Source organism: Giraffa tippelskirchi, chromosome 14, assembly GCF_054371585.1.
Source record: "Giraffa tippelskirchi isolate mGirTip1 chromosome 14, T2T-mGirTip1v1.2.pri, whole genome shotgun sequence".
NCBI lineage: Eukaryota > Metazoa > Chordata > Mammalia > Artiodactyla > Giraffidae > Giraffa > Giraffa tippelskirchi.
In genome coordinates this window covers 70,601,067-70,615,179 of record NC_137288.1, presented here as the reverse complement: position 1 = coordinate 70,615,179, position 14,113 = coordinate 70,601,067, and the positions used below count along the sequence as shown (strand labels likewise).

The 14,113-nt window shown below is 42.8% G+C and overlaps 2 long non-coding RNA genes across 3 annotated transcripts in view; one reads left to right on the top strand and one right to left on the bottom strand.

Annotated features, from left to right (window-relative positions):
* The window catches only part of LOC145534780 (uncharacterized), a 473,223-nt gene that overhangs the window by 304,263 nt on the left and 154,847 nt on the right, over positions 1 to 14,113 (top strand). The window contains exon 3 of one of the 2 annotated variants that reach the window (XR_014074987.1): positions 6,203 to 6,333. The exons of the other annotated variant lie outside the window; for it this stretch is intronic. This is a non-coding gene — a long non-coding RNA (uncharacterized LOC145534780). The remainder of the gene's footprint in view (positions 1 to 6,202; positions 6,334 to 14,113) is intronic. 2 annotated transcript variants of the gene reach the window in all.
* LOC145534781 (uncharacterized) overlaps positions 2,406 to 14,113 on the bottom strand; it is a 29,600-nt gene continuing 17,892 nt past the window's right edge. The window contains exons 2-3 of the long non-coding RNA XR_014074988.1: positions 12,799 to 12,928; positions 2,406 to 4,094 (exon numbers count right to left, since the gene is read on the bottom strand). This is a non-coding gene — a long non-coding RNA (uncharacterized LOC145534781). The remainder of the gene's footprint in view (positions 4,095 to 12,798; positions 12,929 to 14,113) is intronic.

Sequence of the window (14,113 nt, the reverse complement as noted above, 5' to 3'; positions counted from 1 at the left end):
AATTTACTTGAATAAATTCCCATTCCCCAGAAAACAAATTCAGAGGAGGCACATACCCTGCTGATAATCCAAGTCAAGTGTGCTTTGCAGATGGGAGATTAATACGGCCAAATGTTTGATGGCACTTTCTTTTTTAAAAATAAAAATGTTTTTCTCACTAATAAAAAGCAGCTGTTAAAAAGAAAAATGAACAGTGGATGGTTGTTTTAGTACAGGAAACAGTATTTTAGAAGGAAAAATGGCATGCTGATTTGGGGTGTGTGTTGGCATGTCGTGATTCGTGCCGGTACGGCATGGTGTGGACTGTGATGGATGTGCTGTGGTGGGTAATGACAGAGGGAATGGTTCTAGTTAAGAGATGAAGGCCATTAGTAGGTAACCCTTCCTCGGGGCCTCCTCAATTAAAGGCACATATTTTTATCCAGTAAAAATGCATTCGAGCTAACAAGCTATCTTTCTCTCTTTTTATAAAAGTATCTGTTCTTATAATCAGTCATTGCTTAGGTGTGGTTACATTGCTTTAATGTGAATAATTTCCCCTAACACCTAACTGCGATGATTCCATGGGGGAGCAAGAGAGTTTGGGAGACTGGACAGGCAGAAGGAAGGGAGCTGCAGGAACAGACAGCAAAGGGCAAGCGGGATATGTACACAGGGTGCTATGGGGCCAGGAAGTGAGTGAGAGGGAGCATCAGAAATGATGAGACGTGAAGAAACCAAGGGAAACTGCATCCTTTTGGCCAACGGAACACTTCCTTTTCCAGAATACACTTGTGTCTCACTTTAGTAAACTGCTAATACTCGATCAAGTAGATGATTTAACCACTCTATAAATTTATCAAATGTAAGAGATAGGGGTAAAGGATTATGTAATACATGGAATATGCTTTTTGAGAAAGAGGTATATCTAAACTAATTGGACCAAAAGTTAGTCTCAACTCATGATAGTTCACACAGTACAGGGAAGTTTGATTTTTAGGACAGTTTTATGGTGTTTTATGACTTTCCAAGTTCTGACGGTGACTGGAACTAGGTTTGTGATTAGCACATCAAATGCCCATTGGGGGAAATGTCTGGAGTCAGGCAGGCTCCATAACCTGTCCTGCTCTCAGCAGTATCCCTCTCCCTCCCGTGTTTCCTGAGACTTCTTTCCTCCACAGACAGAGGGAAAAGCTGGGGTCAGAGGGACTGATCTCATCACGGCCGGTTCATGTTGGCGGAAGCCCAGGCACCTGGGTCATTTCTCACCCCACTCTCTAACCTCCACGTGATTCTGAGCACCAGCTTCCTGGGCCGCACATCCCAAGTATCTTTACCTTCTGAACCCCTTTCAGGGTTGCCATTTCACTCTCTCCTTTTATGGCCAAACTCCTTGAACGGGATTTCTGCACTGGCTGGTTCCAGTTTCTCTCTCCTCCTTCTTTCTTGAAAATATTCCAACCAAGCCATCATTCTGCCACCTCACTGAAATTCCTCATCAGAAGTGGACCCTTGCAGATCATTGGTGGATGGTCTTCACATTGCTAAATCCAGTGATAGAATCTCAGTCTCCATCTGACCTGACCACAGAAGCAGGTAACACAGTGCTTTTTTCCTTTCAGGTGACTTCTCCAAAATTACACTGTCCTAATTTTTCTCATTTTCTTCAGCTGCTCGCTCCCTGTCCATTTTTTTTTCTATTTTCTTGCTATCCTGCTCTCTAATGATGGAGTGCCTCCAGATTCAGTCCTTAGGCATCTATTTCATCTATTTTTAGGTATCGTATCCATTTGGACATCTAACAGACATCTGAATCTGTCAACGCTGGGCTTTTGATACCTCGCTTGTTTGCTGACCTTAACCTGCTCCTTCCACAGTCTCGGTTAATGACTACCTTATTTTCCCACTGAGGCCCCAAATCTTGGAGTTATCTTTGCCTTCTTTTTTCCTCTCATACTCACTATTGAATCATCAGTGAACTGTACTGGCTCTATCTTCAAACAATATCCAGCGAGCACTTGTCCTTGTTCATGACAACATTATCACTCACGTTGGCGATGGCAATAGCCTCCTAAGTGGTTTCCCTGACCCTCTGCACAACAGGCCTGCAGAAACGTTGCGCAGAGCATCTCTCTCCTTTGATGGAATTCCTCCAAGGGCTCTTTTCTTAGGGAAGACAAGAACTGAGGACCGTGGCTTCAGGCTACTACATGCCCTGGCCCTGCCGTAGCTTTCTGACGGCTTCTCCCCTCTCTCATGCACCTCTGGCATGTGGGCATCCTTGCTGTGTTTTTCTGTTAGCCAAGAAACTTAAAAGTGGCACACAGTAAGCACTAAATAAATAAATATCAGTTGAATTGGTCAGATAGAGCTTGAGACACATCATTGGCTTATCCAAACATGTACAGCAAAGCAATTACTAGAGGTTGGATTTCAATTCTGAGCTCACTGCCCCCAAACTCATGCTCTTTCCTATGAATCATACTGTGACTGATGCTGCCATTGCTTTCGGAGGAGGACTCTGAGTTGGTCACCTTAAAATAACTGCCCCAAACAGGTTTTTAGTTTTTAGGATTCTTAGAAGATACTCTTTCCTGAGTTTAGAGTTAAACCATAAAAAGGCAGAATCACCAGACTTTTCTTTCTTGGAAAATTTTTGTCAAATAGTTTTACTCTTTAAGACAGGATTGGTTTTGTTGTTTTTATTCTTCATGTGGTAGCCTTGAACTGTATCTTATCCCCTACAATCACAGCCCACAATTACCTTGTTTACCACCACTTTCTTCCTTAGAAAAGAATATAGCTTTCCTAACCATTATTGAACTTCTTACAGATGTTGGTTTAAAGAAAAACCTTTTGAACTTCTAATAGGTTTTGAGTTCATGAATCCTGAAATGAATTTATGATTCTTGAATCAGTTGTCCTAGAGCTCTAGAAGGCAAAGAGTGACAAAGAGTGATCCTAGCCCAGATACACCCATCAACCACAGTTTCGACGAATAAGCACTGACTCTTCCAACCGCTGCCAGCTCAGAAAAGATCAGCCGGGAGACTGCTTTTCAGAGTTTCTATCCATAAATTCTCCTTGGACCGAGAGGACACAGGGCCTTTTTATAGTTAAGTGCGTTACCTCCAAGCAAGGGACCTGTGTCGCACAAGAAGAGTGTGTTGCTCCAAGAGAGGATACATTTTTTTTTTTTTCTTTCGGATCTAATTTTCATTTCTTCTCTTTGGTTTCCTCCCACTTCTGCAATGGCCTCCCAACACAAGCTGCCTCCTCGGAGAGACTGCTTCGGATTCCCAGCTGTGTTGTGACTCTGGGCTCCACGGGAGCCACTTTCTCTCCCAGCTGATAATTTTGCCAGGAGACCTGGTGTTACACGCCTTCTCCAGTGCCAAGGTCCCCGCTGCTGAGGGACCCTGCCTCCGAGATGAACGCCCGAGTCATTTTGTTCTCCTGGAGGGCTCGTGGGGCCACGTGGGGTCTTTCTGTAGCGAAGAGGCTCTCTGTCGTTGTTTTAAACAATACGGGAGCTCACTCAGGGGCCAATGAGGAAGCCTGCTTGTGGGGAAACAAGTTATTATTTTAAATGGTATTTTTAAGAGGGATAATTGGCCTTTTTCTGATCTTTCTTGAGGATGCTGCACTTCCATTTCTCCCACAGACTAATTCAAGACAAGTGAATATGCAACTTGAATGCAACTCATGCCCTTCGGAGGCTTCCTGGCTTTGATGACGCCTATTCCGTGAGAACTTTCACAGACTTTGGAGCTCTAGGGGGCCTGACCAGTAACAATGACGGCGGCGTGGTGGCCAGGGTATGAGACACAAATGCAGATTCTGAATCCCCACGGTGGCTTCTGGGACACTTCTTAGACCTGCTTGCAGAGACGGCTCTGCAGAGTGGGACTACCCAACATTGAATTCCATGTCAGGCTTATCCTGGCATTACCCTGCAGGTAGAGGCAAACAGGGGCAATGTATCACTTCACTTTTCACTTTCATGTCTAATTGAATTAGATGATCAACTTAACTGCTTGACTTGGGATCCTGTAAACACAGCCTGTTTATCCAAAATGTATTTTAACTGCTTGACTGGCATTGACCTTTGTAGCCTAAAGAAAAGAAGAAGAAAAAGAGACATCTAGAAAGATATAATGCATATTAAAGGGAAACACACTTTTTTCTAATTAGAGTAAAAAGCCCACTCTAAAGGCAGCCCTGGAGGAAGGTTATCACTGTGCTGTATGGCTGAAGTCTTAGCATTGCCTGAGCCATCATCTCCTCTGCTGGCTTCAAAGTTAGGGGTCATTGGGATCGCCTGGGGATGGAAGGCTTGTTCGGACCCTGGCAGTGGGGTCTCACTCTTAGATTTCTGGGCTCAGTAGAGCTGGGATGGAGCTGAAAAAAGTGCATTTCTAGCAAGTTCCAGGAGTTACTGATGCTAGTCTTGTGACCACACTTTCAGAACCACTGATTTAATCTATTGTGTAGTAAACTTTCTCCTTCCTGGGATGTTTATCACAAATTATTTGTAGGATGATATGCTTATGTCTTTGAGACATAGAGTAGTCCTTCTCAATAATTTATATGATTTAAGCACAATTCATACTTGATATTTAATTAAAAAACTGATCAACCTCAAAGGGTATTTTAGATGTGTGAAGTAGGAGACAGCATGAGAAAAAGCAGCATTTCCAAGACTTAAGAAAGGAATGGATCCATTTAAGTTGATTTAAGTTGTTTGGGAAGATCTCCTGGAGTAGGAAATGGCAACCCACTCCAGTGTTCTCGCTTGGAAAATCTCACGGACAGAGGACGTGGTGGGCTACAGTCCGCGGGGTCGCACAGAGCCGGACATGCCTGAGCGACTGAGCACGGCACATGCCAGTTTATGTCGGAAGAGACTGGGGGGAGCTCATTATGCTTCTAGATGCATAATTTATATTTATGCATGATATTAAAAATAAATATGCAATTGCATACTTAATTCTATAAATAAGCATAAATGTACCTAATATTATGAAAACATATTTGGATATAATCTGAGTTCAAGTTGAATTCAAACAGAAGTATACAAGAATTAGCATCTGAAAGACTATAAACAATAAATGCTGGAGAGGGTGTGGAGAGGTGGGAATGCAAACTAGTACAGCCACTATGGAGAACAGTGTGGAGATTCCTCAAAAAACTGGAAATAGAACCGCCATATGACCCAGCAATCCCACTGCTGGGCATACACACTGAGGAAACCAGAATTGAAAGAGATGCATGTACCCCAATGTTCATCGCAGCACTGTTTATAGTAGCCAGGACATGGAAGCAGCCTAGATGCCCATCAGCAGATGAATGGATAAGGAAGCTGTGGTACATATACACAATGGAATACTACTCGGCCATTAAAAAGAATACATTCGAATCAGTTATAATGAGGTGGATGAAACTGGAGCCTATTATACAGAGTGAAGTAAGCCAGAAAGAAAAACAGCAATACAGTATACTAATGCATATATATGGAATTTAGTAAATCGGTAAAGATAACCCTGTATGCGAGACAGCAAAAGAGACACAGATAAATAGAACAGCATTATGGACTCTATGGGAGAGGGCAAGTGCAGGATGATATGGGAGAATGGTATTGAAGCATGTAAATTATCATATGTGAAATGAATCGCCAGTCCGGGTTCAATGCATGATACGGGGTGCTCGGGGCTGGTGCACCAGGATGACCAGGAGGGATGAGATGGGGGAGGGAGGTGGAAGGGAGGTTCTGGAAGGGGAAAACATGTACACCCATGGCGGATTCATGCCAATGTATGGCAAAACAAATACAGTATTGTAAAGTAAAAAAATAAAAATAAATAAAAAATCAAAATAGCATCCTTAATATGGCTGATAATGCTATTTTGAGGAAATTACATTGTGACTCTGGCAGGATCCTTCTTCAGCATGTTTCATACCACTGTGCGTGTGTATGAACACCCACATTTTCCACCTTTTTAATTTTAACTCCTGAGACACATTCATTCAGCCAATGTAACATGCTACGATTTGACCTTTTCTTCATTATTATATCGCTTACTTATTAGGTCTGTCTTTTTTTTTTTCTTTCCACAATCTCTCAACCATCAGAATAGTATTATCCAGTGCCAAAGTAAGCATCCACTTATTCAAAAGTATTTGTATTTGCTTTGTGAGTGCCTGTTCTTTTTCTTTTTGTAAGGCACTGTTAAAAACAGGAGAGAAAAAATCCAGATGAGGAACCTGACCTCCAGGAGTGGGGGCCCAGGCGGGGAGGTGGAAGAGGTAAAAGGCCAGACTGGAGAAGGAGACCATGTGCTCTCATAAAGTGAGGTAAGGAGTTTGGATTGTCTCTGAATGGCAGTGGCTTAGACATTAAAAATAAATCTGCCTGCAATGCAGGAGATCCACATTTGATCCCTGGGTCAGGAAAATCCCCGGGAGAAGGGCATGGCAACCCACTCCAGTATTCTTGTCTGGGGAATCCCATGGACAGAGGGCCTGGTGGGCTACAATCCGTGGGGTCACAGAGAGTCAGACATGACCGACACAACTTGGAACGCACAGGAAACCGCTGGAAGATTTTGTTTAGGGAACTGACATTATTTGGCAGAGAATCTGCCCACTCCATGGAGAACGAGCTGTAAAGGGGGAAGACTAGAATACGGACGTGGACCTTAAAACTGTGACAACACTTCATTTTAGCTTTTTCATCCAAGTGATATGCAACTGCCAATGTGCTCAAATTAACTTCAGAGATAGTCATCAAAATTCCAGCATGCATACATTTATCAGATGTGTAGGGAGAATACAAATTTTCTACAGTGTCTTTATAATAAAAACGTTTTGAAGTATCAGAGAGAAGCCTCTCAATATGGCCTCAGGTTTGTGTAGCAGATTCTGTTTTAGGAGAACCTGGGTAGGTTTTGAAGGCAGACCTGGTTTCAACACTGGTCTAGCCTCTCAAGCAGTTATTTAACCTTGCAGGACCTCTTTTCCACCAAACGGTGCTAATAATGTTTGTGACTCTGTGTTTGTGTGTGGGGGAGGTGGTAGGGTGGGGTGGGGGTCAGGTGCATAAAGTCTTTGCCCTGAGCTTTGGGATAGTCACTTTTCATATATTTACATACATTTAAATGAAAGTGTCAAGAGAAAAATGTAACACAAAGTAAAAGCAGGTTAAGCACTTCAGAATCAAGAGGACCGAGGCAGTTATAATTATCATAGGCCAGAAAAGAGACGCAGGAAATGGAGGCGGGGTCAGGATCAAGGTGCCTTTTTCTCAGTCTTGGCTTCCCCCCACTTGCCCTTCTCAAGCATACTATGAGGAGGAAATCAGCAGTGACAGGAACAAAGAAGGCTCCCAACTCTCTGAAAGAAATCAGCCTATTTCTCTCTAGCATTGCTTTGTAGACACGGATAATTTCATTCACGGGGCTAATCCGTTGTTCTGTCTCCATGTTGACCTCCAGGTCAGCCCCACAGCGCGTCATGAGTGGATCACCGATCTCTGCTCCGTGGTAGAGTTATGGTGGTAGTAGTTTCATAGCCATTAATATCCGTGCTACTGACTTCAGTTGTTTTTAAATTATGCCACAATCCTAGTGATTGTGATGTCATTCTCCTAAGGATGCTTAAATGAGACATCTCCAGATAGCCCTGCAATATGGGGGTGTCATGATCTATTCTCAGAGATGAGAGATGTGCAGTGGGGTAAGAGAGGAGGTGAAGTTGAATGTATATCCTAAGTTCTTTTCATCCTCTACATCTCTGATAAAAATTGTTAATAGAAAGCTTTATTTTAAATCCCATTTCAGAGTATATATTCACAAAACAGAGAAACCAGGAATTCTTATTTTGTCCAAGTGACACCAGGTCTGTTCAGTTGCTTCACTGTTCTTGCAATTACTTTTGTGACAACGATGAATAAACTTAACTCTTCCACCAAATATGCTTAAGGATAATTTCACACCCCAGTGCAATGCAGCTGCTTCTGCCATGGCCAGTGTTTAACAGCTCAGAGCAGGATCACACGGGAGCATCAAAAAGAAAGCAGAGCAGACTATTTCAATTTAAAACCGTGGCATCAGGGAATATTGTCTGTTATCTCCACATTCGGACTCCCCCCCCCCCCCCACTGAACAATTCCAAAGGGATAAATCCTAGTTATGGTGTGTTTAGAAAAATGTCTCTAATAACTTTTTAAATAAGTTAGGCTTATCAAGATCATGGTACATTTTGCCTAGAGTCTTTTTCTCTTTAAATTTTTAAATACAGGTATGTTTTGAGTGTGTTTCCATTTCATTTTCACTTAGCCTACCAGGCTGTAGTATTCCAAGAGTTATTTGATGTTGGAGAAGTTCTATACATTTTTTATAAGCCATGTTAAGCACTTCTCTTTGAACCATAAAGTTGCATTTTTGCCATCTCTAAGTGGAAACCAGTCTGTACAAATAACACAGAGTTCTGAAGTGCAAAATCACTATAAAGAGGCGAAAAGAGTATTTTGCAAAATCTTTTGTTATCTGGGAAGATGATCCCCATCTACAAAGAACCAAGTAAGTAAGTAAGTGTTAGTCGCTCAGTCGTGCCTGACTCTTTGCGACCTCATGGACTGTAGCCCACCAGGATCCTCTGTCCCTGGGATTCTTCAGGCAAGGATACTGGAGTGGGTTGCCATTTCCTTTTCCAGGGGATCTTCCCAACCCAGGGATCGAACCCAGGTCTCCTGCACTGCTGGCAGATTCTTTACCAACTGAGCTACAAGTTCAGTTCAGTCGCTCGGTTGTGTCCGACTCTTTGCGACCCCATGAATTGCAGCACGCCAGGCCTCTCTGTCCATCACCAACTCCCGGAGTCTACCCAAACCCATGTCCATCGAGTCAGTGATGCCATCCAACCATCTCATTCTCTGTCGTCCCCTTCTCCTCCTGCCCCCAATCCTACCCAGCATTAGGGTCTTTTCCAATGAGTCAACTCTTCGCATGAGGTGGCCAAAGTATTGGAGCTTCAGCTTCAACATCAGTCCTTCCAGTGAACACCCAGGATTGATCTCCTTTAGGATGGATTGATTGGATCTCCTTGCAGTCCAAGGGACTCTTAAGAGTCTTCTCCAGCACCAGTTCAAAAGCATCAATTCTGCGGCGCTCAGCTTTCTTCACCGTCCAACTCTCACATCCATACATGACCACTGGAAAAACCATAGCCTGACTAGACAGACTTTTGTTGGCAAAGTAATGTCTCTGCTTTTAAATATGCTATCTAGGTTGGCCATAACCTTCCTTCCAAGGAGTAAGCGTCTTTTAATTTCATGGCTGCAATCACCATCAGCAGTGATTTTGGAGCCCAGAAAAAAATAAAGTCTGACACTGTTTCCACTGTTTCCCCATCTATTTCCCATGAAGTGATGGGACCAGATGCCATGATCTTAATTTTCTGAACGTTGAGCTTTAAGCCAACTATTTCACTCTCCTCTTTCACTTTCATCAAGAAGCTCTTTAGTTCTTCTTCACTTTCTGCCATAAGGGTGGTGTCATCTGCATATTGATATTTTTCTCGGCAATCTTGATTCCAGCTTGTGTTTCTTCCAGCCCAGCATGTCTCATGATGTACTCTGCATATAAGTTAAATAAGCAGGGTGACAATATACAGCCTTGACATACTCCTTTTCCTATTTGGAACCAGTCTGTTGTTCCATGTCCAGTTCTAACTGTTGCTTCCTGAGCTGCATCCAGGTTTCTCAAGAGACAGGTCAGATGATCTGGTATTCCCATCTCTTTCAGAATTTTCCACAGTTTATTGTGATCCACACAGTCAAAGGCTTTGGCATAGTCAATAAAGCAGAAATAGATGTTTTTCTGGAACTCTCTGGCTTTTTCTACAAGGGAGCTACAAGGGAAGCCCACAGAGAACCAAAGGGCACTCCATTCTTTAATAATCATTATAGAACTGAAGCAAACAAGCAGTCACCTGACGGTTTGAGCAGATCAATGCCACGTTTAAAAAAAGAAAATGGAGGGTGAAATTGCTAACCATTATCATGCATACATTTCTCTTCCTCAACCAATTTTGTTGATGAAATCTTTCACTTTTGATATAGTATATATATTTTACTGGAGAAGGAAATGGCAAACTACTCCAGTATTCTTTCCCAGGAAATCCCATGGACAGAGGGCAGAGGATCTTGGTGGGCTACAGTCCATGGGGTTGCAAGAGTCCGACACGTCTTAGTGACTAAACCACCAACCACCAGCATATATTTTACATTGAAATTCAGCAGCTAATTCAGCTTTTTAGTCCCTTCTACTTCTCTTTCCTTTTATTCAAGAAACTGGCCATGGTTTCATACTGATGCATTTAGAAATTTTAAAGCCAAGGGTAACCTGGACAAAGGCTTGTTTTTGAGGAACAAGTTTCTACCATTAGTGTAGAGACCCACAGTTTTGAATGATAGGGCTTGCATTTTTTCATTGATGAACATGCAGATTTTTCAATGGAGGAAGTGAACCTGTCTGCTCTGATCTAGGACAGGCCTTGACAAATGAAAATCCAGAAAGCTGCACCTACTGTGGGAACTGGGGACATGATAGGAAAGCAGGCTTCCCTGGTGGCTCAGACAGTAAAGAACCTGCCTGCAATGTGAGCGACCCAGGTTCGATCCCTGGGTGGGGAAGATCCCCTGGAGGAGGGCATGGCAACCCACTCCAGTATTCTTGCCTGGAGAATCCCATGGACAGAGGAGCCTGGGGGGCCACAGTCCATGGGGTCGCAAAGAGTTGGACCCGACTGAGCGATTTCACTTTCACTTTAGGAAAGCTGGAAGGCGGAGCAAGGCCCATTCACAGTCCTAGAGGCCCTTTCAGTGGTGGTCAAATCTGGTTTTTGTTTTGGGAACTGTAGTGCATTCTTCAGAAATGTTCTTTAGACAAATCAGATGCAGGAGCCACGTTTCTGATTGAAGAAGGGGGCTGGAGGAAGGACAGAGGTCCTCCCTATGGAATACTGTCATTCGCCCTTTGATGACCCCTCCTAGCCAACCCCAGCATTCCTCAGGGTTAGTTTGATAACCCCTGTGACCGATGCCAACTCTCTTATCTTACAGGTGAGAAAACCTAAACCAACATAAATGCAGGGGTTTTTATCCATGTGGCACTAATCAAATTTTTTTGGCAGAAACTAAGTTACTTTCATTGTCCTTTGCCAGAGGTTGCCAAACTTCTTCTGAAAAGGGCCAGATAGGACACAAATTTTGTGGGGCATCTTGTCTATGGGGATTCTTCATTTCTACTGTTGTAGTGAGAAAACAGACATGACAATACATCACCAAATGGGTTGGTTATGCTCCAATAAAATGTTATTTATGGAAACAAATTTGCATTTTATATAATTTTTGTATGTTCACAAATGTATTCTTATAGTCTTTTTTAAAAATATCAAAAAAGTAAAGATCATTTTTGACTCCTGGGGCTGTACCAAAATAGATGCCATGCTGTATTTGGCTAACAGGCCATAGTTTGCCATCCCCTGCACTATACCATCTCTTTATCCAACTTAAATGGTACTTCTCAGGCACTACTTAAAATAGTTTAGACATTTGTAGGGTTCATAAAGCGCCATTATTTCCCACTGATATCTTCCATCCGACTGCTCTGCAGCCCTGATCTGTTCATCCTTTGCGTTCCCTCCTCCACCCACATCTTACAGTCTCGCCTGAGAGTTAGGAGAGTTTACTGAAATACAGGGGTCTCATGACTGTTTTTCCACTGAACATGTGAATGCCTACTCAGTCAAAATCAAAGCCAAGCTTCGTTTGACTTCCTGGCCTTACCCAGTCCTCCCAGTTCCCGTGATGCTGCGGGGGAAGGAGACCTGGCTTCCGCCCTCTCGGTCCTCGGGATGCTGCTGAAAGACGCACTTTGCTTCCTCCTCAGCATTGTTCTCCTGAGCTAGATTCTCCTAAACTGATGAGGTCAATAACACCGGAAGCAGCAACATTTACAAGACTAATTAAATAATAACTAACATTTTCCCAGCAATCATTATGAGATGCAAAATAACGATAGTTAAGGGTGTAGGAGAAGGCAATGGCAGCCCACTCCAGTACTCTTGCCTGGAAAATCCCATGGACGGAGGAGCCTGGCAGGCTTCAGTCCATGGGGTCGCTAAGAGTCGGACACTACTGAGCGACTTCACTTTCCCTTTTCACTTTCATACATTGGAGAAGGAAATGGCAACCCATTCCAGTGTTCTTGCCTGGAGAACCCCAGGGACTGGGGAGCCTTATGGGCTGCCGTCTATGGGGTTGCACAGAGTCGGACACGACTGACATGATTTAGCAGCAGCGGCAAGGGTGTATAACCTATCTTCAAACCTAGGATAATCCCAGCTCTGCCACTTTGATCTGTGTGATGTTGGGCCGTTTACTTAAGTTGCCTTGACTTGTTTCATCATATATAAAATGGTAATGACAATAGCAGTATGTTCCTTATAAAGTTTTAGAACCAAAAGATTTAATATATGTAAAATTCTTCAAACAGTGGCTGATAAATGTTAGGTGTTATACATACAGCACTGTTCAGTGTGTTAAAATCTAGACATTGTCTATGTATATGATGAAAATATTAGTTAAGAATTATTGAATGCTTACCAGAGAAATCAGGCAATATTCTAAAGTCTTTCTACACGCTGAATAATTTAATTTTTTTAATAATCCTCTGAGATGGATACTATTAAAATGTACTTAAAGATGATGGAATTAAGACACAGTGAAATTACTGAAGCTAGCCCAAGGTCACATACCTGGTAAATGGTAGAGTCATTCTTAAAAGCAAAATAATTGAGAGTCAATGCTGAACGGATGTAGGTTGAAAGTTCATATGATCCTATAACTGAAGTCCGAGTGTCAGGTGAATTCAGGCTTTGATAGTTCCTGGAATATTAAATATAAGAGACATGTCTTGAAACCTCGAAGAGTGAGTTATGAAAAATGACAAGAAAGTACTGCTTTACACAGTGGGCAGGAAATCCAGGGAATTTATTACCTTAGGAAGCTCCAGAGGCTTCTAGAAACCTGACCTAACCAGGTAAGATTGTTCTTTGGGGAGGAGGGAAAGAATATATCTCCCCTGCCCCACATATTACTTGTTAGGTTAAAGAATGATGGCTTGAACAAAATATTAGACTGGTTGAGAAGAGTAATCTTATATCATTCTTGCCTTAGTAAGTTTTATTTTCCATTTTTTAAAACTTTCTCCCCCGTGTGTGTGTGTGTGTTAAGTCGCTTCAGTCATGGCCAACTCTTCGTGACCCCGTGGACTGTGGCCCGCCAGGCTCCTCTGTCCATGGGATTCTCTAGGCAAGAATATTGGAGTGGGCTGCCATGCCCTTCTCCAGGGGATCTTCTCAACTCAGGGATCAAACCCACGTCGCTTGCGTCTCCTGCACTGGCAGATGCGTTCTTTACCGCTCGCACCACCTGGGAAGCCTTGCTTACACTGTAACCAACGGGGTGGCTCCAAGGGCATCAGGAGGTGGGCAGACACCTGCAGACACGTTGGATCCCAGCTCAGCAGCCTCTGGTGTATTAACCCCGGGCGGCAGCCTATGCTCCCATGCCCCCAGCACTTTTGATCAAGAGCCAGCCTCAGAAGACTGACGATTAACTCAGGGTCTGAAGGGATTGTTTTGAGAGCATCTACGAAAAGTTAAACACCCCACTGGGACAACTACAAGCATTTTACACAATCTTGAGTTTGAAATCCAGGGGCACGTTATTATGCTATTTTGGCTCAAAATGTTTCCCAATATGTTTTCTTGCAGTCTGTAAAGACTGAAACTTCAAAAGACATTAATTAATTGCTGACAGTTTTACCAGCATGCAGTGGGAAAAAATGAACAAACAAAAGATAAAACAATTTTGGCTAAATAATTGTGCTGTTGAAAAACACTTTTTTTTCACCTTTAGGTAGAAAGCGTTTCATTATAAAGCTTTCAAATATTCCAAGGGTTTACACATATTTCAGGCTACAAAAGCTCAATTTTCTTCTTTTCCTCTTTGCCCAATTATCTTCTCCTTTACCATTAAAGTCGGGTAAAAATAATATCTTGATATAAT